The sequence below is a fragment of the Typopeltis vanoorti genome, chromosome 17 (genome assembly GCF_054136105.1).
Source record: "Typopeltis vanoorti isolate ZY-2024b chromosome 17, IOZ_Tvanoo_1.0, whole genome shotgun sequence".
In the NCBI taxonomy this organism is placed as follows: Eukaryota; Metazoa; Arthropoda; class Arachnida; order Uropygi; family Thelyphonidae; genus Typopeltis; species Typopeltis vanoorti.
This window is the reverse complement of record NC_143565.1, coordinates 49,810,299-49,834,799: the sequence shown is the minus strand read 5'-3', so window position 1 is coordinate 49,834,799 and position 24,501 is coordinate 49,810,299. Positions and strand designations below refer to the sequence as shown.

At 34.1% G+C, this 24,501-nt stretch overlaps 1 protein-coding gene across 1 annotated transcript in view; it reads left to right on the top strand.

The window, feature by feature from the left end:
• Positions 1-24,501, top strand: part of LOC150097377 (uncharacterized) — a 327,966-nt gene that overhangs the window by 214,448 nt on the left and 89,017 nt on the right. The window lies entirely within an intron of this gene.

Below are 24,501 nucleotides of genomic sequence, written 5' to 3'. Positions count from 1 at the left end.
AATAATATTATATTAGGGTTACTTAGTAACCCTAATAAATATATTAGGGTTACTAAGTAATTTTATAAACTTAGTTATTTTACTCCTAATCCCAAGTAAACAAACAGTTAAGTTTGTGCCTGAACGTAGTTCAAGTCTAAAGGTGGTGCATCTCTTAGTGAGATGTGCTTTACATTATGGAAAATACTAAGAATAGTGATCAGAGCTTTTCCCACCTTTACTATGAGTTGCACCACCTTTAGACTTGAACTACGTTCAGGCACAAACTTAACTGTTTGTTTACTTGGGATTAGGAGTAAAATAACTAAGTTTATAAAATTACTTAGTAACCCTAATATATATATATATATATATATATATATATATATATTTATGAAGAATTGAATGACTAGAACCGAGATTTAAGTAAAAAGGTTTTAATATAAAAACACTACTAGTTTCGGCCTGTAACAGCCGTCTTCAGGTGACATTATAAATTATTATAAATACAACTACAACGTTTTCATGCTAATTATGTATAGAGACTGTCTATGTTGTTCTTAGTCTTTTAACCCTTAATGTTTAGTGTTTTTTCTTCTTTTATAATGTCACCCGAAGAAGACTGTTACAGGCCAAAACTAGTAGTGTTTTTATATTAAAACCTTTTTACTTAAATCTCGGTTCTAGTCATTCAATTCTTCATAAAACTATGTATGTTAACCAAGTTAATGATCATTCTGTCATATATATATATATATATATATATACAGTAAAACGTTTTTACGTTTTCCTGCCATTTATGTCATTTTCCGTTGTTCCCGTCTTATGGCCTATTCTTACAATATATTGTTTTCCTACCATTAACAACTTCATGTGGACGTTATTTCCCGTGATTTGCATTTTTTTTCTCGGGTGGGAATACTGATTTTCGAATTGATTTCGGCGGAAATCTCGCATTTCTGTTCCCCGATGGTGTTGCTTTTGGCTGTAATTTCGTTTCTGCCATCACGGTGGCTTGCACACGTGCAGTAGTGATGAGGATTACCGTGATTTTTCAATCACAGTACAAATCGATATTGCATAATTTCTGGTAAGTAATTTAGCATATGATAGTTGCTTTCAAGTTACGGTGATGGAAGATCCTAGTTAGTAATATGGAGAAAAAAGACAGAAAATGTATTTCGGTAGAAGAAAAGATGGCAATTCTGCGACATGTAGATTGGCATGCCGGAACACGTGTTCAATTAGCTAAAGATCTTGGTCTCTCCGTGTCCACCTTGAACACGATAGTAAAAAACAGGTCAAGCATTGAACTCGATGCAAAGCAATCTGGCGCTATGTCAAAAAAAACGAAAATATATCGGGACATTGACATACAATGAATTGGATAAACTTGTGGTGGAGTGGTTTGTTTCTATGAGAGCGTTAGGTATTCCAGTTGATGGTACTATACTTTGAGTGAAAGCTCTTGAATTTGCCGAGGTTGAGGATTAATTTTACTGCATCAAATGGATGGATTGATCGTTTCAAGACTCATCACAATATTGTGTATAATCAAGTGTGTGTCGAGAAAGTAATAGTGTTGCAGTGGAAACTGTAAACCAGTGGGAACATGAACTAAAAACTATTATTCAGGACTACGAACTGAAAAATATTTTCAATATTGATGAAACTGGGCTCTTTTATAACATTCTGTAAAACATTGTGTTTTACAGGAGAGAAGTGTCACAGTGGAAAATGCAGCAAGCAGAGGGTGACTGTTTTGCTCATGGTCAATGCTGATGGATCAGAAAAATCACCTCCACTGGTAATTGGTAATTTTAAAAAGCCAAGGTGTTTTAAGAACGTGAAAAATCTGCCTATTAAGTATGATGCCAACAGCACGGATGACCAGCAGCATCTTCACATCCACCATGCATGCTCTGGTTGCTAAAATGGGGACAAATCACCGCAAAATACCACTGCTGCTAGACAAATGTCCTGCACTCAGAAAATCTGCAGCTCAGAAACATTCGATTAGTGTTCTTTCCCCCTAATTGTACAAGTGAGTTTCAGCCATTAGATCTGGGCATCATCCATGCATTTAAATGGAAATATAGAAAAATGCTTGTTGAAAAAGTTGTGTTTATGCATGATAATGGTATTGATCCAAAACAAATGACCATATCAATCCTTGATGCCATCCATTATGTGGCCAAAGCATGGTTGCATGTTACTCCTGAAACCATATCCAACTGTTTCCGGAAGGCAGGAGTTACGTTTGCAGAAGAGGAGGAACAACTACAGGAGGAAGAAGATATGTCAGAACCCAACAACTGCTATGTGATGGATGAGTCGTCCTCATTTCAAGACTATGTTGATGCTGGTGTGATCACATCAATGGTACCAAGTGTAGAGGACATCCTTTCCAACCACCCTGGTAAAGAAGAGGAAGAAGTGGTTGAAGAAGATTGTGATCAAGAACCTACCGTCCCTACTAGTAAAGAAGCAATCGAAGCTATCTTTGTTTTGTGGAAGTATATTGCAAGTGCATCAGGAGACAATGGGGCATTTAATGCCTTATATACTGTGGAGAGGCAGGTAGAACTTATAAGAGTGCAGAAAAAGCAAAAACAATCAACAATTAAAGATTTTTTTAAATAGATAAATGTAAGTAATTGTAAATTCATTTATTTTCAGTTATTAAATTTGTAATCTAGTATGTAGACTCACATACTAGCAGTAAGTCATCTTTTAGCTTTTTTTAATGATTTTTTACATTTCCTGCTATTTACACTTTTTCCCATCAGTCCTCCCCTAAAAAGTGTAAAAAAGGAGTTTTACTGTATATATATTTTCTTGAATATATAAGATGAAGGAAGAAATGATGTTATTAATTTACTTGTTAGTTGGATTATTATTTGTTGGGGCTCTTGAACTCTTTTTCAGAATAAAGTACATTATATTTTGAGTATTAGCAATTTTGTCTCTTATTAGCTGTTTATTTTCAGAGCATACTTTGCTTTCATAAAGTGGAAAGGGATAATGCTGTAGGTATATTCATTTGATTAGCCATAGAGCCACTGAGGCTAAAATGATGGCAGTAGCTCAGGAACTACACAGCTCAAGAAATGCGAGTAAGCAGAGTAGGTCTTTAGAAAGGTAAAGATGCAGAGTCATGAGCAGTTGTTTATAGGATTGTCATTTACAGTTGGTTGCATAAAGCAGATCAGTATATTAAAAATAGCAAAATTAAAATTAAATTAAAAGTTATATCAGAAACCTTGATGGCAGAATCATATTAAAAATGAAATAATGAAGAAGGAACTTGACATTGCTAACATTCAGGTATGTGTGAGTAGAATTAATCTCATATTACAAGGGTGGGAAGTAATAGTAGACTGCATACCTAGGGTAAGGAGAATAAATCAAGTGGGAGTTAAATGGATGAATACCATCATTAAGCTGAACCAAAAAAAAAAAAGTGGAGGAAATTCAAAGAGAAACATGACCAGCAAACACATGAGCAGTACAAAGCACAGTCCAGAAGGGTGACCAGTATGGTAAGAATTTAAATTCAGAGTGAGAAGAAATTGGCAGTACAGTCCAAAGGTAATCCCAAAGAGTTCATTCAGTACTGTATATTGTATATTGCAAGTAAAAGGAATAATGTCTATGGTAGAATAATTTTAATGAATTCCAGTGGTTGGGAAGTAACTGAATGGGATGAAAAAATTGAATTACTAAGTGAACACCTTGCAAGAGTATATCATCCATGTGGAGATATTGCAGTAACAACACAGGCAAGGATGTATATGGAAATAGATGAACTGGAGATGCATTGGATATTGTAGGATATCAGTTGTTTGCTGATGATGCAAAATTAGGTAGAACATATTCAATAAAGATAAAGGCAAAATTTTGAAGAATGATTTAAATAGACTGGCAGTATGGGCAAAGGAGAATGGATGTCAGTTTAATGTGGCAAACTTTAAGGTTATACATTTTGGGGTGAACAGATTACCAGCTGTGTACCACATTGATGGAACTGCACTCCAGGAAATTGATGAAGCCAGGAATTTAGGGATATTAGTGGATAGGGAGCGGAAGTTTAGAGGGCATATTGCAGAAGTGGCTCATCAAATTACTTGGTTACTGAAGAATACCCTGCCAAGCAGAGATAAGCAGGTTATTTTATAGAGCCTCGGTGAAAGCTCATCTTGACTACTGTGCACAGATTCAGTTTTCCTGGATTTCTTGGGGACGACGAGGAGGTGGATAGGATTCAGAGGCGAGCGACCAAGGTGGTGGGCAGTCTATGGAATGCACCAAAGATTTGTGGCTTACAAAAATTGGTTGACAGGCAGAAAAGAGGTGTATAATTGAGACATACAAATTACTGAATGATTTTTATTAGATTAATGCAGAAGAAAGTTTCTAAGCACATCTTGTTCTAGGTGCCACCCTTCAAAATTAAGGATGGGTGTGAAGAGTAGATTTTTTACTTTAGAAAGTAAAATCTGCTTTCCAAAAAAATTTGGAAAGTAGAAAGTACAAATTTGGAAAGTGGTGAATGAGTGGAATAGGTTGCCAGAGTCTGTTTTTGCCACCTTGACTATGAATGAGTTCAAAGCAAAGTATGTTAGATATTACACAAATGTTGGATAGTGCTTTTCATAATGTTTAGGACCTCCCTTGATGAGTTGAAGAACCCCATGGAGTTGCCCAGGTAATAATAATATGGTTTGGTGTGGTGTGGTTACTTAAACAGAATGAGAGAGAAAAGATTAGCAAAGAATGCCAGGAAAAAGACTCAGAAGAAGATGAAGATTTGGGTGGATTTGGAAGAAAGTTGTCAATAAGAAGTTGCTAATATCTCAGGCCTGCAAAATTCGACATGAAAAGTTGTCTGGAAACTATTAACTGTGTCTGATTTATTTTTTACTGCTGAGTTCAAATATCTCTTCCAAATATATTTTCTCTATCACTCAAGGATTTTTCACAAAATGGATCTCAGTATTACAGCAAAATAGCTTCAGAACTCATTATATTAAGTAAAATAACAATATTTAAAATTTTCCGTAAACATTTTTGGAATGAAAGTATTGGAAAAAAAATGTTTAATTAAACTAATTAAAGATTAATCTTTAGTACATACTTTATATTTCATTGTAGTGTCCTTTTCTTTTTCCTTCAAAGCTTCTTTTTGAACTTTTTCTGTGAAATTCTTTTCCTGCATTCTCTGTGCAACATCCAGCAATAGTCCACCATCATGTTGACATTCCACCTACCCTGATACCTTCTTTCCATCTCCTTGATGTTTTGGTGGAATCGCTCTCCTTGCTCTTTGCTGACAGTTCCCAGATTCTCAGGAAAGTAGTCTAAACGAGAGTTGAGAAAGTGCACTTTTAAGCTCGTAGAGCATCCCAAATCCTTGAATTTCTGTAGCATGTCTTCCACAATCATTTTATAGTTGGGGTCTTTGTGATTTCCTAAAAATTTGGTCACCACCTCTTTCAAAGCTTTCCACTCTTCTTTTTCGCCATTCGCCATTTTTTCTTCAAACAGTTTATCCTTCATAAGTTTCCTTATGTCCGAACCAATAAAAATACCTTCTTTCACTTTTGCTGTATATAATCCTGGAAATTTTGCATAGATGTATTTAAAACATTCTCCTTTTTTCGACAAAGCCTTGACAAATTGCTTCATCAATCCCAGCTTTATGTGAAGTGGGGGTAAAAGGATTTTTTTTCCTGAGCAACCAAAGTTTTGTGTAACATATTTTTACTTCCAGGTTCTAATGTGACTCTTTCTTGCCGTTCCTTCTTGATCCAATGTTGCTCTCAATCTCGGCTGTCCCACTCGCACAAAAAGCACAGGTATTTGGTGTATCCTCTTTGTTGTCCCAAAATCATAGACATGACTTGACTTTAAGATCACCGCAAACTGTCCGTCCATGATCATTGTACTTATGTTTGCTGAGAATGAAGGCTAATTCTTGTAGATAGGCTTATACGTTGGTAACACATGACTTAAATTATTTAAAGAATTTACAACGTATTCTGGAATATTAATTAAAAGAAACTTTAATAAACACCTCCTATATTCTGGCAATGTCACATTGCCATCTTCATGGGAACATAAACTATGACACGTGCATGCAGGCATTAAAAAAGCAAATGAGGCAGAAGAGAGAAATCTACTGTTGTTCCTAGAGTCCTAAAGGTGCCCCCCCCTAGCAGGCTATATTGGTTGTCTTGGCTGTTGGGCTGAAGTTCTCAAGATGCAAGTTTCCCAAATTTGGGGGTAGTCTCACGCACCCAAATTTGTTGAAGTTTGGAAAGTTTTTTAGAGATGAGGCTGATTCCACGAACAATCTTTCATATTTAAATTTGCTGCGGTGAATTAACATGGCTTTCTTCCAACGTATTCTGTGGCGGGTATCCAGAGCATGGTCTGCAAGCCCAGAGTGGCTGTACTGATGAAACCGGATGTAGTCTTTGTGTTCCAAAATCCTGACATTTGCTGTCCTGCCTGTTTGACTCTAGGAACAACAGCAGTTTTCTCTCTTCTGCCTCATTTGCTTTTTGCAATGCCTGCGTGCACTACAAAATTGCCATCTTCATGGGAACATAAACTAATTTGTCATAGTTTATGTTCCCATGAAGATGGCAATATGACATTGCCAAAATATAGGAGGTATTTTATTAAAGTTTCTTTTAATTAATATTCCAGTATAAGTTGTAAATTCCTTAAATAATTTAATAGTCATAGAGAATGAAGGCTAAATTTTCATATCGTTCTTTCAATTGCACAAATGTGCTACTGATACTGAAGCATACTTATTATAATTATGAAGAAGCACAGCTTTGAGGCTTCTTTTTGAGGAATTGATAAACAACCTCCAATCAATGACTTCATATTTTACGTTGAATTTGCTTATCAGTCTGGGAATATCGCTACAGTAAACTAAATCACCTTCCTCTGAAAAGTAAGGAAGAAAATCTCTTTCTCTATATCTCAACCATGAGAAAGAAGTGCCTTGCGGACATGTATAATGCTATGCATTATACATGTCTGCAAGGAAATGTGCTTTGCATTATTGGATACTAAGGAAAGTGATGAGAACTTAGTCCACCTTTGCCATGAGTTGTCCCAGTCCTGAAGATACTTCAGGTGCAAAACTTTGTTTGCTTACACTTGGATAAAGGATTAAACTAAATATATAATTTATAGTCTAACCAAGTAAAAAAAAACTTCTAAAATCACACAGGAAAATGTGTCTGTGACAACAGGAAAGTCATCCGTTATCTCGGCAAATCAGATTCAAAGTAGCTGTGAATTTTATCTACACTTTTATCTACATTCCTCCCTATCTCTTCTATCTTAAGAATGAGAAGTTTCATGGAAATTTCTTTATTTACCATAAAAAGGCACTTCAAAAAAGCACTTATACAACTAATTAGCTGTAAATAAAGGAGAATGAACATAAATACCAATGCGCTGAATTTAAATCCAAATATTACTAATAAAAATGATAAAATTAGAAATTGGGTAAAATTGGTGGGTGATGGAATTTTTTTACTATTTTTTCTGAACTTAGCACCTGAAAATCTATAAGAATCAATTATTACTTCTCAGACAACTTTTCCATCGCAGGCCTGTGTAATGACACTTTTCATGTAGGAAGTTCCCCCCCCCCTTGGTTAGACTATAAACTATATTTAGTTTAATCCTTTATCCAAGTGTAAGCAAACAAAGTTTGCACCTGAAGTATCTTCAGGACTGGGGAAACTCATGGCAAAGGTGAACTGAGTTCTGACCACTTTTCTTAGTATCCCATAACGCAAAGCACATCTCCTTGCAGACATGTATAATGCTATGCATTATGGGAAGGGTCACTACCCAGACTGGTTTCAACCTTTCTTGATGTCTCTTCAGTGGGAGCCAGACCCAGAGGTGATACCAAGGTTGAAGCAATGCAGAAGTAGTCATATTTCCATATGCCAGTTGCCAAAAGGTGTCACACCTTATTATTAAATAACTCTGGATTAGAGAAAGATGTTGGAAGTTTTTTTTATTTTTATTTTTTTATATTTTTTATTTATATATACAGGGTGTTCGGGATAAATTTGACAGTTTCGTAAGGAAAAAGAAAATCTTCTTTGTATCTATTAAATTTAATGAATTGACAAAAAACATTACAGGCAGAGTTAATTACAATACTATCAACAAGATTTACTCAAAATAACCACCATTAGCATCGATCACAGCTTCAATTCTGCTTCGGAACCTCGAACAAGCTGATGCTACAGTCTCCCTGGGAAGGGCCGCAAAAACTGTTTTAATTTTATCCATTAACTGGGCTTTTGTATTACTGGAAGTGCGATTGGTGTCTTTTTCAACTGCGCCCCATACAAAATAATCCATGGGGTTAAGGTCTGGGGAGTTTGGAGGCCAAACATTTGGACTGGTGAAGTCATAGAAATTTTCAGACAACCATTTTTGACTTTTCCCAGAGGTGTGGCAAGGGGCCGAATCCTGCTGCCATACATACGGCCTACCATTGGCTACCCTTGTTATCCAGGGCTTGACTACAGTTAGCAACTCCACGAACAAAGCCCGAATTCCAATGCCAGGGTTCTTCAACACCTGTTCCTGCAGATTTGCGAGGAATTCTGCTGTACGAACGCAATCAGATCGTCTGCTAGGGATCTTTCTTCTTGCTACATCCTCGTAGTCACCATTGCAAGTCTCTAGTTCATGCCTGATTGTTTTTACTGTATTCAGGGAGCATTGGGCAGCAGTTGTAATATCCTTGTTTTGATGGCGGGCACGAATCATCATGATACAAGTTATTCTCTTCCATGATTCAGGTGGGTTCCAGCTATCCATCCTTTCTGACATCTTGTATATGAATGAAGAAGGGTCCAAACTTTTAAATGAAGAGAAGTGTGTGTTAATACATGTAACTTACGGAAAAATATAATTAATTATAAATATGTCAAATTTATCCCGAACACCCTGTATATATATATTATGGGATACTAAGGAAAGTGATCAGAACTCAGTCCACCTTTGCCACGACTTGCTCCAGTCCTGAAGATACTTCAGGCACAAACTTTGTTTGCTTACACTTGGATAAAGGATTAAACTAAATATATAGTTTATAGTCTAACCAAGTGGGAAAAAACTTCCAATATCTTTCTCTAATCCAGAGTAATTTAATAATAAGGTGTGACACCTTTTGGCAAGTGGCATATGGAAATGACTTCTGTATTGTTTCAGCCTTGGTATGGCTCCCACTGAAGAAACCTCAATAAAGGTCAAAACCGGTCTGGGTAGTGACCCTTCCCATAATGCATAGCATTATACATGTCTGCAAGGAGATGTGCTTTGCATTATGGGATGCCAAGGAAAGTGATCAGAACTCAGTCCACCTTTGCCTCGAGTTTCCCCAGTCCTGAAGATACTTCAGGTGCAAACTTTGTTTGCTTACACTTGGATAAAATATTAAATATATTTTATCCAAGTGTAAGCAAATAAAGCAAAACAATTTAGAAATATATAACTTTTCATGTAGCATCATGTATACTCCTTTAGGGGTACATATCAGTAATTTGATTATAAAAAGTACATTAAATATCAAGAACTGATAACATTGCCTCTTAATTAAACACTGCTGCTGTACTACTGTACTAACATACGTAAAATGTTCTTTAAATAAAAGATCAGACTTTGTTAAAACTTGATAATGCATTTGTTTCTCAGGGTTAGCTTTATAGAAATGCTTTTGTGTTATAAAAACAAAAAAAAAAAACATTATTTAAATTAAGGATATTAAATCCCACATTGTTTTAAAACCGAATACGAAACTCAAAGATTGGAATCAGAGAGTTTCATGCCGATATAGAAAACTATAAAGAATCGGCGACACTAGCGTTAGCCAATGCAAGTGACCCTAGTACGTAGTACAATACCGGACAACTCGTAGCAAAGGTGGTGAAGTTCTGATCGCTATTCTTAGGTATTTTCCATAATGCAAAAACACATTTCCTAGGAAATGTATGCTGTTATTACATTATGGTGGGAGGTCACTACCCAGACCGGTTTCAGCCTTTTTTGAGGCTTCATCAGTGAGTAGCTAGACCATATTGATACCAAAGTGTATAGCGAAAAGAACTTATATACTCTGCTGTACGAGTTTCCAAACAGGTGCAACCATTAAGTTACTTAAATATAAAGAGCTAATAAGCTTCATTTTGGCGATATAAACATTATTTAAATTAAGGGGATATTAAATCCCACATTGTTTTAAAACCGAATATGAAACTCAAAGATTGGAATCAGAGAGTTTCATGCCAATATAGAAAACTATAAAGTCTTTATAGTTTTCTATAAAGTAATGAAAAGTATATCAACCTATAATATGGCATGTTTCTGATTGTAGATATCCATTCGTGTCAATAACCGTGATCAGTTTATTGCACAAATTCATGAAATATTTTAGAAAGGAAGAATAAATATCAATATATCCAATAACAAATGAAAGCCATATTAAAATGGAAAGTTTTTTTTTTTGCTTAAACACTTAAATATAAAGAGCTAATAAGCTTCATTTCGGTGATATAAAGTCTTTATAGTTTTCTATATCGGCATGAAACTCTCTGATTCCAATCTTTGAGTTTCATATTCGGTTTTAAAACAATGTGGGATTTAATATCCCCTTAATTTAAATAATGTTTATATCGCCAAAATGAAGCTTATTAGCTCTTTATATTTAAGTAACTTAATGGTTGCACCTGTTTGGAAACTCGTACAGCAGAGTATATAAGTTCTTTTCGCTATACACTTTGGTATCAATATGGTCTAGCTACTCACTGATGAAGCCTCAAAAAAGGCTGAAACCGGTCTGGGTAGTGACCTCCCACCATAATGTAATAACAGCATACATTTCCTAGGAAATGTGTTTTTGCATTATGGAAAATACCTAAGAATAGCGATCAGAACTTCACCACCTTTGCTATGAGTTGTCCGGTATTGTACTACGTACTAGGGTCACTTGCATTGGCTAACGCTAGTGTTGCCGATTCTTTATAGTTTTCTATATCGGCATGAAACTCTCTGATTCCAATCTTTGAGTTTCGTATTCGGTTTTAAAACAATGTGGGATTTAATATCCCCTTAATTTAAATAATGTTTATATCGCCAAAATGAAGCTTATTAGCTCTTTATATTTAAGTAACTTAATGGTTGCACCTGTTTGGAAACTCGTACAGCAGAGTATATAAGTTTTTTTCGCTATACACTTTGGTATCAATATGGTCTAGCTACTCACTGATGAAGCCTCAAAAAAGGCTGAAACCGGTCTGGGTAGTGACCTCCCACCATAATGTAATAACAGCATACATTTCCTAGGAAATGTGTTTTTGCATTATGGAAAATACCTAAGAATAGCGATCAGAACTTCACCACCTTTGCTACGAGTTGTCCGGTATTGTACTACGTACTAGGGTCACTTGCATTGGCTAACGCTAGTGTCGCCGATTCTTTATAGTTTTCTATATCGGCATGAAACTCTCTGATTCCAATCTTTGAGTTTCGTATTCGGTTTTAAAACAATGTGGATTTAATATCCCCTTAATTTAAATAATGTTTATATCACCGAAATGAAGCTTATTAGCTCTTTATATTTAAGTGTTTAAGCAAAAAAAAAACTTTCCATTTTAATATGGCTTTCATTTGTTATTGGATATATTGATATTTATTCTTCCTTTCTAAAATATTTCATGAATTTGTGCAATAAACTGATCACGGTTATTGACACGAATGGATATCTACAATCAGAAACATGCCATATTATAGGTTGATATACTTTTCATTACTAGACTAAGATTAATCTATATATTTTCTTCCTTTCTAAAAATCTTGCTAATTTGATTTTGATCTTAAATTTTGGATTTCATTTTTAATTTTATTCACTAAATTAAAAGCAGAGTCAAGAACAATTGTTTTTGCTTGAAATAGTTTGTTGATATTATTAATTTTTGACAATATTGTAAACCACACTGATGAGCTTAAAATAAATGGCATTTCTTGTAATGAATCTAGTAAACTTTTAGCTTCGGATACTGCTGTGTTATCGTTAATTGCACCAATAAATTTTTCTAAGGGCATTATAAGTTTGTTCAAACTGTGTACACTGCTTTGACTGTCTAATTTGGCTTCCCATCGAGTATCGCATAATGGTTTAAGCATAATATTTAAATGTATTTGTATAATTTCCTACCTTTTTGTAGATGCAGAAAATATGCAGTATAAGCGTTGCAATATTCCGAAACATTTTTTTACGATATATACTACTGGAAGCAGCATCACAAATTATCAAATTAAAAGAATGTGATAAGCAAGGTACATAAATTGCATGAGGGTTTAAACTAATTATTCTAGATTGTACGCCTTTATATGTTCCCTTCATATTGCTACCGTTATCGTATGTTTGCCCTCTACAATTCATAATATCTAAATCAAGCTCACCTATTCTTTTTAAAAGCGAATTTGCTAGTCCTTCACCAGTCACATCAATTACTTCAATAAATCCTATAAATGGCTCATTTATAATTAATTTTTTGTCTACAAAATTTACATATCTAATAATTATTGAAGTTTGTTCCTTGTGAGAAATATCAGGAGTACAATCCATTTGGATACTGTAATATATGGCTGCTTTTATATCATCTTTAATTTTATTAAGGACTTCATTACCCAATGCAGCAATAATTTCCTCTTGAAATCTATGCACCAAATGATGCACAATTCTTTTTTTTTTTAGTATTTTTAATTCTGTTTACATGATCCATTAGCACAGGATCATATTTACTTAATAATTCTATTAAACTTAAAAAATTTCCATTATTCGGGGTTCTTACTGTTTCATGGGATCCTCGAAATGACAGATTATTACTTGCTAAAAATAGAATTACATCTACAATTCTTTGGAATAGTAATTTTGGCCTTCCGTTTCTTTATTTATATTAATTTGATTTGTTCTGTCAACAGTCAAACATAAATTAAGCCTTTTTTTTAATAATTCTTGCCAAGCAATAAAAGAATTAAAGTGACCAACAGAAAGCTCATGATCTCGAATTACAGATGACAGTTTTCTCCATTTATTAAAACCATATATAAATCATGTTGATTGATCTTTTCCTCTTTTGGAAAATAATACACTACAAAAGCAAAATACCGAGTCTTGAGCTTTTGAGTAAACTAACCAGCTGCGATGCTGAGTTTCACCATTTGGCATTTTGACATAGTACGATGTAGAAAATGATCTACCTTCAACATTCTTAACGAATGTGTCTTGATGATGTTGTTGAGGTCCAGTTTTAACACAAAATAATCTAAATTTATCAGTTATAATATTTGGCCACAAATCTGGATCATTTATATTCACTTGATCACTATCGTTATTATTGTTTTCATCGTTATTTGCTGTATCCAAAACATTTGTATAATCAGACGCGTCTTTTTCAACAAATCCCACAATTTCTACATTTTTGTTGAAAAGTTGTGTAGCTTGTTTGGAGTTTTTTCTTCAGTTGATGTTTGAATCGCAACTGCTGAAGTCGTAGCAATTTCGTTGTCAGATTTATTTTGTAGCCATGAAAACAAATCTACTTGTGACTTTTTGAGATTTTGCTTTTCTTCTTTTTTCTTTTCTGCTGATTTCCTTTTTTGACATCCAGAGGGATACTTTCTTGTCATGGACATTATGGATTAGGCTTTGCCTGTCGAATAAGTAAATAATATTAAATATTTTTATCCCATGAATTAACAAAAAGTTAAATATGTACATGCTTTTCACAATATTACAAAATTTTAGAAACACTCAAGGAATGTGCTTATTTTTTTCATTTGTTTAGTTCAGTACATCTGTTTCACCCTTATCTATCACTATTAACTGAGTTGAAATTAACGTAGTTGAGATCTAATCACGTGCAGACAACACTTCATAATCCTGAATATTGATAATACATTTCACATAGCTTTAAAAATAACTTACCGTATTTACTGGAATATAACTGGTTCGCGTATAACTCGCACCCCTGATTTTACTTTGCGAAAAAAAAGAAATCGAAAAGTTTCGCATAACCTCACACAGAAAAAAAAAAGTTTAATCATGTTCACCTCGTGGCAATAGTGACTTGCTTCTTGTGGCAAACCATGCGCCCTCCTTACTAGCCAGTACATCTGCAGACGCAAGTAAAAGCTGGTCGTTTTATTGTATCACTGAATAAGGTACAAACATTTGCGGTCTGTGTAATATATTTCTCAACAAATAGCAATTAGAGACAGCTGGGATAAAAATGGCACTAACTAATGAATTGCATGTCCCTTCCCCCCAAAACTATGCTATTTAGCTGCAAGCAAAACCATATGCTGCACTGACAAACACTAAAAACTAGATGTGTCACACATCTAGTTTTTAGAACAGACTCCCACACATCATGTGTGGGAGTCTGTCCCCACAGCTCAAATGCAGAGCAACAATAAAAATCAACAGAAAGTGTTAAAATTCATAAACGTGTTAAAGCTAGGAAATATATAGTGAATATTGTTATGGCACTTTCAGATATTGAATTTGGTTAAAGAGAATTAGCATTTCAATTCAAAAATTGTCTGCTGACTTTTATCTTTGACTCGCGCGATCTTTTGTTAATACCGCACCAATCATATGCACATATCTTTACTGGCCTAGTGCCATGACTGTCTGTTCATTAGTCATTCGTGAAGGATTGTTGTTCATTAAGTATCACAAGTCTTGTAAATTACTGCTGATTTTTGCTTGAAATAATGGGAAAGCAGATGGTGCTATTTGGGTAGGATGCACACAAGGAAACTGCTCTCTAGGCAGGAAATAGCAATTGCAATATATGCGGGGATTTTACGAAAAAAACTGAAAACTTTAGTTTCTGAAAATCAATGTAAAGGAAATTTGCTTTTATATCTAATAAGTTAAACATATTAATTGACAATAAATACTTCCAATCCATATTTTAATGACATACGATTTAATAAAATACAAATACACTTTAGAAAATGGATACGTTCTTTACGAAACATGAAAAGATATATCAAATGATGGTAAAGGAGTCACGCCACGTCTGGATGCCTGATGAATAATGCAGCAACTGAACTGAACAAAACTTGTACATCAGTATATCGCAGAGATATATCGATGGCTTGGAAATAGGATGTTTGTTTCTGATTTTCTTATTACTTATTATTATGAAACAGTTGGTAGAGTAATTAATTATTGCATTTTTATTTGGTATAGCTGTACTTAATAAAATTGTATTATATTAAGTTAAAGTATGTGTCAGCGAAGATGTTTGAAATGTATTTTTTTATTTAATTATTTTTTAAGATGAGCCCTGGGTTGTGTGCTGGAAAAAAGTCATTGGCATGCCACGTTTGGCAGGCATGTTAAGGGTTGTCCACCCCTGCTCTGGACCATATATAAAGAATATAATAAATATTTTTTCAGTGGTTTCGATAACGAGCCAAATAATATAAATGTGTAACAGATTAGGAAAAAACTAATGATAAATCAGGCATTTTAGGGTAAAAACGAAATCACGTTTGTTAATTTTTATACACTGCATAAACACATCAAAAGGGTTAAGCAAAAACCCTAATAATAGAGAAACACAGAGATATTATTATTACCGGGGCCCTAAAATCCTGTCGATGAAATCCCTTTAGTTACAAGCAAAATTAGAAGAATAAAAATAAAAAATAAAAAATACGTTTCCTCAAATGTGTACCGACTGTGCCCACTCAATCGTGGGGCCCAGGTGCATTGCACCCACCGCACCCCCCGAGATGGCCAGCCCTGACCACAGGTATAGCAAACAGGAGAAAGTGGGTGATCTACAGACTTGAATGAGTCTTGCAGGATACTGGTAGATGGATGTTTTTATTTAATGGAGGGTGGTGAGAGGGTTTGTACCTCAAGTAATGCAACTAATTTTATTAACATCCAAACACAGTCCATGACAAAAAATTATTAATTTTTTGTGCATTTTGCAAAATCCATCTATAAACTAGTAGAAGCAGCAAGTTTTATACTATATTGTTAGAGGTTTAGCAATGAATGCAGTTAAGAAAGGGGTGAGAGCTAGATTTTTTCGGGATCGAATCACATCCTGCCGACTAGCTGCGCCATTTATGTTGCGACGTTTTCTTATAATATTTATCTCTCTACTTATTTGTTATAATACGTTTGTACTCTAATCGTTTAGATTAACTTCTATTGTTTTATATCTTTCCTTTATCCTACCAGCTACGCCATTTATGTTGTGACTTTTTCTTATCTTGTTTGCTTCTTCTTTACTTAATTAGTTATTTACCCTTTATCTACCCTTTCTCAACTAATCCAACATCCTATCTTTCTTAAATTCAAAACTCGTCTAACACTGTACCTTACTTATACACATTTATCCCTTATAAACTCTACAATCAAATATTCTCTCCTTCAGTGCTTTGCAGTCCTATTGGCCTCTCTATGTCCTAAACAAACAATCTGAAGAGGTTCACCCTGTAAGTATTAACACATTTATATTTATGCTGCATCAGCTAATACCTAAGTAGAAAGGATTCTTGTTCAGGGTGACTCCTTTAGAGAGTTAATGATTATTTGATCAAGCATAAATTTATCTCCCCCTCGCTTGTCCTTTTCTTTCTTACAGTCGCGGCTTACTTATTGCATTAGTATTGATGGGTTTATCCCGCTTGGTTCGTTGTTATTTTTATGAGTGGTAGTTTTGAATTCATATAATGTAGGCAGATCAGGCAAGTACATGAATGAAACAATTTAGTTAGCTTTAAGGTGATACACTATAATACATTTCAAAACAGGATAATATGGTTGCACTCAACTCAGATCAAAAGCGCTAATTAACTTGTACTTATCACACATACTAAATCTTAATAACCTTAAATACAATCATGAAATACAATTCATAGATTATCATTAAGCCATTCGGATACACGTGGCTATCAGTGAACACATCAGCACAATTACACTTTTAGTTTAACATGATCTTGTATCTATTCGGCCTCTTGGACAAACAATTCTTAACACTGTCTCGGACACGTATCTAGTTGTAGGCTACTCTTACAGTTCTTTAAGTTCAGTCCAATTTAAACGTTCACACAGGAAATTCACTCTTCTTACAACTGGAATTAGTATTTCAAAAATCTACGTTACCATTTCTGTCCTTGAACTCTTAAAACTTGTTCCCGCCTTGTCTAATCATCAAGGCCTTCAAATGTAATCGCTTTGGAGGATATCTTCCGTAGATCTGTGCAAGTAGAATCTCCGAGGGAAACATGGAATGGTGGCACAGTAATGTCGCCTTGAATGGACGGCTCAATTTAGTCCCTCCGTCGTACGACAACATCACAGCTATCCTAGAACACGGACATAGCTTGGCCCAATACGAACGCTACGACGGACGAACTAAGTGCCTTCCGCTACTGGCCAGGGACTTCCCTCCTGCGATGAGCAGGACCACTCTGAGCGATCGGGAATCCAGGAAAAAAAAGATGAGGGCTCGAATCTTCATGCAAGGCTTTTTTGTGCAATTTTCTCCTCTCAGTAAATCTCGATATTTGCGATACACGCCAACTCGGTCACGTGTGTCCACATCAATCTCATTAGCTCCCTCTATTATTTTTTCGCATGTATATCTGCCTCCTATTCCTGGAAGACGCTTAGGTTTCCCTTTCCAATACTTTCATAATGCAGGACGGTAAAAGTGACCCTTGAACCCTGACTCACAGGTTTTACTATTTAAGTGCAAGAGGCTGATTTTTACAAAATGGATTTTGCCAGATTACATGGATTTCTATTATCAGGCCCACACTTAATTCAGATTATATTTAAACTCTTTATACAATTTTATACAATTCCTTAAACTTTATCTTGACTTGTATTCACAAACAACTTATTTTTTTCTATTGCCAACGTTCCATGTTCTCTGCCTGAGTAGAATTAATGTTGTGACCTGAATATTTTAATATAAACCTTTTTATTGCTTATTCAGGACACAACAATACTAGTAATGAATGTATCTCTCAGATACATGCGACCTACGCTGCAATTTTTTCAACCGCGACCTCCCCAGGGTTAAAAATTCATAGGGAAGTTTTGGATACACTATTTCAAATGTAAAAACAACATTCTAATTTCAGTTTGATTTGGAATTTATGATGTCTTAGGAATTGATCAAGAGAGAAGTAATGCTTAGAACCAAAAAATAAAGAATACCTAGTTCTTTGGAAGATGTGGATGTGAATTGTATCCCTCCAGAGAGGATTTATGTAATATATAATTTTAAAACATGTTGTCCTTTTATATCTGTACAAATATCCAGTGGAAACAAAAATTAATTGTACAACTAATTTTATTAACATCCAAATCACAGTCCATGACAGAAAATTACTAATTTTTTGTGCATTTTGCAAAATCCATCTATAAACTAGTAGAAGCAGCAAGTTTTATACTATATTGTTAGGCTTAAAAACAGAAGTATATCTATGAATAATCTGCATTATTTTGAAGTTGGAATGATATATTTACTGCATGGCTGCAATTGAGTTATGCATATAGTTAATCCACTATTTTTGCAATAGTTTTAAATGAATTTGAGATAAGACTCCTGTATAGGAGTCTTATCTTATTATGATCATTTCATAGATGCATTCCATGATAAAACTAGAAAATCATTCTGTTTATGGTTTTGAAAATTATTTTGCCCATGTTTAACTTTAAGCCTTTTCTTGTTGATATTTTATTAGCTTTGAATTTAATCTGATGTGTCCAATGTTGTGTAATTTTTTCAGCCATAATATTCTTTTTTAGCGATCTTAATTGTATATCTTGCAATTAAAAATAAAAATAATAAATGAATAAAAGATAAAAGAAATATTGGAGTTAACTCCCAGTTGCAATCAAATTTATCTTTATTGTCAATTTAGAGGATTGAGGGGAATGATGTACAAGAGATACTGTGGAGCATGAATAGCAATGAACCTGAAGCAGAGTTGAGCGCAAAAACTCCCTGGTTATTTTATATTTTATTTACGTAAATTTGATTATAATCATATAAACAAAAACTTAACATTATAATCAAACTTGAGTAAATAAATTGAACAATTAGAAATTGAATGTTATAATGAGATTTATCTAAATAAAACTGATTTTAATTGCGACTAGATGGACATTACTGTGCAAATATATATTTGCATAATAGATCTCATCAGTCTTATACTTTTCCTTCAGCTCACTATAAAACTGTTATTTACTTTATTCAGTTTAAATGCCATTTTTTTAAATATTATTGCATCAATACTGTTGTCTGTTTCACTGATCCCTTTTAGTGATCACTGCTAATGTTTATAATATGAATTTATTGCTTAAGGCTAAATTTGGCTTATTCTTTATTAAGTTAAAAACTTGGTTTTCTTTCAGTTTCAAACTATTTGAACAATTTTTTCTCAAATAACTGCTAAAATGCACTCATGCTGTTTACTTTACTTGTAAATAGAATGAAAGCTGATGTGGTGTGTTAACAAAAATGTAACATGTTCTCTTTCTTGGATATTAAGTTTCACTTTTTAATTTTTTTTTTTAAATTCATTTTAAAAGTTGTAACCTGTCTGAATTATTTTACTGCTTCATAATGCTTTATGAAGCACTGAAATATTTCACTGAAAAAGATGCAAACCCAAAGTACCGTATTATCCGGTGTATAAGACACCCCTATGTATAAGGCGCACCCAAGAAATTTAATACAATTTTCTGGAAAAAACCTCACAGGCTACCTTTGACTGCATGTGTACGAATCATTTTTGTTGAAATGGCAATGCCATTTTGCCGATTTTCTTGCACCCATTTCAAAACTTTGGTCTCTAGTTCTGGCCACTTCGCAATTTTTCCATGTTCCATGCGCTTTTCATTACGCAAATCATACAAAATCTCCTTCTGACCACGCCAAGTTCTAATCATTTTTTCTGTAGGCGGAGGTCCAAAATGTCTTTCAGCTTCCCTATTCCCGTGTTCTTCCGCATATTTTACAACCTGCAATTTGTAACTTGAAGTATATGAATGTTGCCTGTTTTTTTCCATCACTAAAATCTACGGGGAAATATCAAACTGAATACAAAATATCTCAACACGTCAACTTAATACTGATAAACATCGGTAACTGATTACTCGGATAAGATATTATGAAACTTGAATAGGGACTCCCCGTTCTTAGCCAATGACGTGCTAGAAGTCACGTGAAGGTCACGCATCAATTTGATTGCACCATTAACCGCCGCCTACAAAGATCTTGGAACATAAAAGGGAGTGCGTATGACTTTGAAAAGGGGAAACAATCTTTACTTTCATTATATAAGACGCACCCCATTTTTAAGATGAATTTTTAAGGAAAAAAGTGCGTCTTATACACCAGAAAATACGGTATGTTAGTAAAGTGGATGAACTAGAGCAGGGGTGTTCAACCCGTCGATCGTGGAGCGATTTTTGGTCGATCTCTTGTGTATTCCTCCTTACTTACAAATTTAATTAAAACTGAAAACATAATATTTTATTTATCATTATTTTGTATTATTTTTAATTCGCTTTAAGTGTATTGCTATTGTTTATTTATTTTTCATTAAAATTGTCAAATCAGTAATTTTCTTAATAAGTCCAGGTAAATGAATTAATTTGGATCAGTGGAAGTCACAGCGAGCCCAGTGAATACGATTATAAGCAAAGTGTAAAAACTCAATTGTAGCTTAAATATTAAATATTCCAAAGCACATTACATCAATTTTTTACTTAGGTTAAGTCCCATGTGAATATTGTAAAAAAATAAACTTTGTCTCGGTATAGTTTGTATTAAATGTTTTTGTAAATAACTCTTTTGAAGCTAACTGTATATACTGCTTTAATAAGAATATGTTAGAGTATTAAAAACAAAGCCAATGTTTTTGTTGCCGAAGCTGTACATGGCGGCATTAGAAAGATTGTTATTGAAACTTGTATGTATGAGAAAGGCTTGCAGGCTCTAAGTGTAAACATCTCCGAAGTCAGTCAGAAAGAGTTCAAACAACTTTCCGATGGCCGACAACTTACAATCAAAAGAAAGCGGAGGAGAACAAAAGGCATGCCGAACTTGAAACTTAAGATGAAAGACTCATACCGATTTTCTGGGGGTTGCCAAACTTCATGCGAGGTCTCAGAGGAGGCCTGATAAAAAGGGACTGAAGCAAGCAGAAGGGGTCCCGGTTCCAGAATTGCTGTCAGAGAGGAGGTCGCCCTGTCCAGTCGCCATCAGAGAGACTGCCTGGATCCACGTTGTTTGAGAGAGGAGTTTCCCGCTTCCAGAAAGGAGCTTCTCAGTTCGAGACATCGCTAGAGAGAGACTACTTCTAGGCCGCAGACAAGGTTTCAAATTGCCGAAAGGAAGAGTTCCAATTGCCGGAGAAAAGTTTCCAGGCCAGTTTATGTAAGACATTCACCAGTGTGTTGTGTTTTAATTACAATCTGATGAATCAAACGACTTCACTGATATTGCTCAGTTAATGGTATTTATTCGCATGGTATTTCAAGATTATTCAAGCAAAGAAGAACTTTTGAAAATTACACCATTATTGATTAGGACTAGGGGAGAAGACATTTTTTCGGCATTTGATGAATTTGTGAAACAACACAAACTTCTGCTTTTTAAACTTGTGTCTATTGCTAACTGATGGTGCTCCTGCAATGATAGGTAATAAATCAGGCTTCATTTCATTATGTAAAAACGATGACAAATATCCAGATTTTTTGACGTACCACTGTATTATTCACCAACAAGTAGTGTGTAGTAAAAGATTAAACACAAAAGATGTTTTGGATATTACATTTAAAATTGTAAATTCTGTTCGAGGAAAAGCCCTGCAGTGGCAATTATTTAAATTACAGGCAGATGATAAAGATCTTCTGTTGTACAATAATGTTCACTGGCTCAGCAGAAGTCAATTTTTAGAAAGATTTCTTGTATTAATTAACGATATAAAAAATTTTCTTGATGAAATAGGAGTCATTTATCCACAATTGAGTGATAAAAGATGGTTGTTACACTTATCATTTTTAGTAGATTTCTGTAAGAAATTAATCAATTTAAATTTATAGTTACAAGGTAGAGATAAAATTTAATTGACATGTTAAGTTCAATAAAAACTTTCCAACGATACTTACTTTTATTAAAGAAAAATATAAATGACTGTGAATTTAGACATCTCCCATATTTATTAAAATTTTTTGAACAAAATCAAGAAATGCTTCGCTATGATTTAAAGGAATTTATTCGTGAAATAGAATTAGTTGAAGAAGAAATAAATTCAAGATTTAAAGATTTTAATAAAACTGAAATGATTGTATCTTTTATCAATAATCCATTTCAAGAAAACTTGAACATCACAGAAATTTCAAATAAAATTAGTGGGCTGTTTGATATAAACCAAGCTGAAGTAGAACTTGAGATAATAAACATTCAGAATAGTTTACATTTAAAATCAATAAACAATGAAGTCATTTGGAAGTATACACATGAAAAATTTCCAATATTAACTGATATTGCGCGAATAATCCACTGAACTAGAGGATAGACAATTTGGGAACCATGTTCTAAAGCCTAAAGACAGAATTTTTTTTTTTTTCAATCCACATCAAATCACTAATAATTTGTTACCCTCACGCTAGCTGTTGTATATCATCTACCACTTAAAGACATTCACAAACATCCATGCCACAGGGGATCTGAACCTCATAGCCTGTAGGTTGGAAAGTGGAAACACTACTAGTTATTTACTGGCTGACCTAAACAGGCCAGCCTTTCACATCAAGTATTTTCAAAGTTTGCTTTTAGTTTCTCTTCTTCTAAGTTTATCAATCTTTCCATCACTTTTTTTTAAACTTATGCAGGGAAAAAAAATATATATATATATATATATATATTTTTTTTTTAAAAATAGATTTAATGACTTAAAAACCGAGATTACTTATAAAGATTTAATAAGATTAATACAACTAGTTTCGGCTTATAATAGCCTTCATCAGGTATTCTTAAAGGAAGAGAATAGTAATAAACATTGAAGTATCTAAAAACTTGAAAATACAGGTAAAATATCGCCACACATAATTGATACATAAAAAACGTTGTATTTTTTCAAGTTGTTCTAACAGACGTGCCATAAAGGACAAATTATCCAAAAAAATGTTTGCTTTATTAAAACATTGCATTCATTCTGGTTACTTCAAATATCAGGACTCCGTTTACCAACAAAAACAAGACCTGGCAATGGGCAATCCTTTGTCCCCAGTTCTAGCTAACATCTTCCTTGAAGATTTTGAAACGAAAGCCATATCTTCCTTCTCATTTAAACCGAAAGTTTGGAAAAGATATGTTGATGATATTTATTGTTTGGAATCACAAGCACACATCTCTCATAGCTTTTCTTAATCATCTTAACATCCAACATCCTAATATAAAATTTACTGCTGATCTAGAAAATAATAACTCCTTGCCTTTCCTGGATGTCATGCTTACACGTTGCTCTGAAAGATTAAAAATCTCTATATACAGAAAACCTACTCATACCAATAGATATCTGCATAATCTTTCTCATCATTTTCCACCACAAAAACTTGGAACTATATCTACCTTAGGACACAGAGCATGCTCTCTCTTGAATGAACAAGATGAACTACAAAAAGAAATAAATCAACTCTCGCTTATCTTTAAACAAAATGGTTACTCTGAAAAAACGATTAAGAAATTTCTTCTGGATTCTCCTAGACAGTGCACCACAGGAACTAGTAATTTTAAAGGCAGCATCTCCATCCCATATATTAGCACAGTCTCTAACAAATTAGCAAAAGTCCTTAAAAAATATAACATCAAGACGTTCTTCACCACCCTTCCAAAAATCCGTTCTCTAATCAGTCATCCAAAGCCTCCTCATCACAACCTAAAATAACCAGGCGTATATAAATTATGGTGCGATTGCGATATCCCTTATTTCGGACAAACTAACAAATCTGTTGAGCAACGTATAGATGAGCATAAAAGAGACATCTCATACAAAAGATCACATGCAACTGCGTTATCCAGTCATGTTCTTTTTTCAAATAATCCTAATGATGATCAACAAAGCCACTCCGTTTGCTGGGATAGATCAGAAAATATTTTTCGCTCTGATGATGAGTTTGAGAGAAAAATTATAGAATCAGGGGAAATCCTTCTGAATCCTGTCCACTTAAACAACAATTTGAGTTATAACATCCCAGATAGCCATGATGCAGTTATTCAATATTGGCGTTCACGTGAGTCTGCACGCATACTTGCAATAAACAATGGCACGTCTGTTAGAACAACTTGAAAAAATACAATGTTTTTTTATGTATCAATTATGTGTGGCGATATTTTACCTGTATTT